General features: G+C 25.6%; 1 long non-coding RNA gene across 1 annotated transcript; it reads right to left on the reverse strand.

Moving 5' to 3' along the window:
• Window positions 1-1,298: 1,298 nt before the first annotated feature.
• Window positions 1,299-3,779, reverse strand: LOC109120774 (uncharacterized). The gene is made up of 3 exons (XR_002028201.3): window positions 3,649-3,779; window positions 2,572-2,710; window positions 1,299-1,510 (listed from the first exon to the last, which is right to left on the reverse strand). It is a non-coding gene; the product is annotated as an uncharacterized lncRNA (long non-coding RNA).
• Between the last annotated feature and the right edge of the window lie 588 nt (window positions 3,780-4,367).

A 4,367-nucleotide genomic window follows, 5' to 3' on the forward strand; every position in this document is an offset into this window, starting at 1 on the left:
TAGAAAATGTGTTGTTACTTATGCAACTAATAAATTGCTCTCATTAGTAGCCTATTTGGTCAACTTTTTAAGAGGTTAAAAAGATTTATTTTTTAAATATTAGGGGTATGATTAAGTTTTTAGGAACCAAGAATGCTTATTTTTTAACATAAGGTGTATGGTCAAGTTTTTGAAAGACTAAAAACACTTATTTTTAAAAGTAAGGTATATATGATCAAGTTTTTTGAAAAAAAAAATTATAAATGCAGAGTAGAAAAAAAAGTTTTCCAAAAGTTTTAAAAAGGATAAAGATATTGCTAATATGATATGATTCTTTTTATAGTAATAAATAATGCGTTAGACAACCTAACTAGTCGGACCATTCTCTTATAGCACGAATAAGTCGTAAAAAGGATATTCCTACTTCCAGTTATTTTCATGAGTCAATTTGTTGTAATCTGTCTCTTTATAACCTCTGACACAATTTAATTTTAATCTTTCGTCATCTTGATTCCTAATACCCAAAGATATCTAATTGAATTCATTCACAAAATCTTCCATCTAAAAAAAAAAAGTTATGTCGTTAAGGCTAGCTTCATGAAACTAAGGAAGGAGCAAATTTAGTGAACATAGAGATGTAAGAAAACTTCCCATTTTTTAAAAAAAAAATTGCATCAAACTATCTTTAAAATTATTATCTATCAATATCTACATTTCAAGCATGATTTTCAAATATATTGATCAAACACAAACTATTTCTAATGAAAGATAGACATAATACATAATTATGTTATATAATTTGCTCTCGGCTCACATTTATATTATCTAATTTCAGGTGTATATAAGTAACACTAGAACATAGAGATGTAAGAAATATACATCAAACTACCATTAAAATTATGGTCACTCAATATGTACTGCTCAAACGTAATTTACAAATATATTGATCAAACACAAATTACTTCTAATGAAAGATAGGCATAATACATAAATATGTCATATAATTTGCTCTCGGCTCATATTTATATCATTTAATTTCAGGTGTATATAAATAATAGTCGAACTTGTGTAAAGTCAAAGAAATAGAAACACACGTTATACGCGGCGTTTTACAAGATAATTTACATTCTATGTGGTATGCTTTGTAGATTATGTCATGTAGAACTCATGCTTCTACTTATTTAACTTTATATAAATTTAAATGTCTGCTTGTACACTTTTGAAATTGAAGAATAAAAACGTGAAACAAGATTAAATTAAAAAATATATTTATAAATTATGCCTAAAAAATATATTTTCTTTAAAGTGCACTTTAAGAATTGTTTTTTTTTTTTTAAATTGATCAAAACATGCTAAAAGAAAAGTCTCCCCAATTTTGCCAATGATGACGGCTATTAATACAACAATCATTATGAGAACACTTACTCCAGATGCAAATAATATAGTACATTATTAATGGAAGCTTCTAAAAAAAAATTATTTGATTGATTAAGCACATTGGTGACGAAAGATGGTCAATATTCAAAAGTTCCTGCAAGAAATAAATTAATTTACTATTAGTTCTGTACATATAAACTCATATAGTAAAAACTATAAAAATATACTACTCAAGACGTTAATTAACAATATATACACATACTTATATTTAATTACAAATGAAGTTTTTAAATTACAAACATGACATATTTAATTAATATTTATTTTTAAACATTATCTATTTTTTATTTTAGTATATCATATTTTGGATATTCTGTACCTATATTTAGGGGACGATTATCATGTATTAAATTTATCTCACTAATTAATGGTTATTACTAAGTTTTAAAGATATTTTTTAATCTTTCCACCTCTTCAGTTTTCCAAGAAATTATTACTTCCAAAGCTGTTTTATTCTTTTGAAAACTAAAAACTTCTCTCTTTCCTTTTCTTCTTCGTTCTTCTTTCTTCTTACTCTCTCTGAATTTTGTTCATCTTAATTTTCACTGTTATCTTGTACCTTTAAAATTTTCAAACGTGAAAGTTGTTCAATATATGTTGTTGTTCATCTGAATGTCACCATTGTTATCTTGTACCTTTAAAATTTTCAAACGTGAAAGCTGTTCAATATATGCTGGACAATACTAGAGATCATATAAACTAAGAATCAAAAGGTTTATGTAAGAAAGATTAAGATACTTCAAGAATACAAATCGTAAATCAATTAAATTTTTTGATCCAATTTCTTTCAACAGACCTACTTTAAATTCAACCCACCTTCAAAGGGTCACGCAGTATGCATTAGATTTTGTAATTTTGATAGTTTTGTAAGAGTATGATTACACACCAACCTTACAACGATAATTACATAAATATCATATTATAGATAATAACTTTTTGAATACTACACCAATATTGAAATCATAGTTTTCTATTATTAACATTTACAATTATTTCATAACCATTTACATAAATAGATTTGTACAGAAAAAGATTAGTTAACATCAATAACTCGCAAACATGAATTTTTTTTATTATATAATTCATCTTACCAACATAAAACTATAAGTTCCAAGTACATAATGTTTTAAGTAAAAAAAATAGAAAGTACTATACTTGAGCTTGATCCGGCAATTTGGGGCAAACTTTCTTCATTGAATCCCTTCTTACGATCATTATTTGGTGGTCTGTCTGGTTGCTGTCTTGCAGTTGGTAGTCACATAACCGCTTCCAAAATATTCACCAATTTTTTCACCTAAATTTTCACATCAATTACACCAAATAATTTATACCACCAATCATCATAGCATACATATTTTGAAATTATGATATTATATTTTAGAACAATATATACACAAAATTATACATCAAGAGTATTATTTTGGTGTCATTTACTAGAAACAAATATACCAGCTTAAGTACCACATCACATACCTTAACCAATTTGTGGTAATTCACAAAATCAGTTAAAACATACAATGTACTGCTGCACCGATCTACGTATGAAAAGTAATCTAACATTTAATAAAAAAAATACACCAACACATTGATCAGAGTATTAATTTACCACCAACTTATAGAAACAAATATGCTAGATTATGTACCAGATCACATATGACCAATTTTCAAATTATTATCTACACCAATTCAGATCAATAAAATACACCAAAAGATTTACAAAAAAAAAATAATTTGAAATTGTATTTCATATACCAAATAATACAACTAAATACACAAAAATATGTATATTAAATTTAAGTTGAAGTTGGTATGTGTACACCATATCACATACCAAATGAAACTATTGATAAACTTTGTTAACATTCGACATGCAACATACCAATTAAATCACTTAAATAATGATTTTACATTAACTTGGCGCTTTAATCAATTTAACCTTTTTATTTAAAAAAAAAACAAAAACTTATCCGATTCATCAGATTACAAACAAAATCATATGATATTGTTGTATTACAACAAAATCGTTAGTATAAAACAATGAATAAATACCAAAAAGAACCAACACAAAGATTATGTGAAAATCCTAATAACATTCCACAAACAATTGCTAAATCTTAATATCTATTTAATAATTAAACCTTTTATAGTGCACGAGAACATTAACCAAAATCTTATGAATGTATATTTCACCAAATTTGACAAATCCAAAGGAATTACTGTATAAAAGGTTACCCGATGAGTTCCAATGCTCGCTGAGATGAATTAAATTGAAAAATTATTGTTCTACATATTTGATCATTGATCTTAGATTGGAAGAGAAGTTTTATTTGAAGGAAACCTTTCTTTATGTGATATGATATATAACAAATTAGAGTAAATCAGGAAAGGTTTAATAATTGGAGAAATTTAAGGGATATGGAGAATTGTGGATGACTTGGTAAACGTTTTTTTATTTTTAATAAAAATTCCAGTTTTGAAAAAAAAATATTGCCATTCAATTGAAAAAAAAATATTGCTATATTCGTGTAATTAAAGCTACTAAATTGTATACTTAAAGTTTTTTTACCCTATAATATAACTATGATAGAAGTATATTACATAGTCATATTGTTAGTCTAATATTTAGACAATTGAGATTCTTATATCACAAAAATATCAAGATTTTTCACCTTTATTTTCAACTTTTAGAATGATCGTAGTATAAATTATATTATTCATATGGTACGTCGAATGATCATTCAACGTGAAATTTTATGCAATTTTAACTTATCTATCGTGTATAAGTGCTATTTTTTTTCTTTTGATTCGGTCTTTCTAAAGTAAAGGACTTCAATATTTTTAATATGTAAATTATATCTGAAAAAGTTGAAGTTCAAAATTAATGGTGAACATGTCATTATTTGATTTTTCGAGTCAAGATGACATCTACTATAATCCACCAGTAGGTAAGC

Source organism: Solanum lycopersicum, chromosome 7 (assembly GCF_036512215.1).
Source record: "Solanum lycopersicum chromosome 7, SLM_r2.1".
Taxonomy (NCBI): Eukaryota; Viridiplantae; Streptophyta; class Magnoliopsida; order Solanales; family Solanaceae; genus Solanum; species Solanum lycopersicum.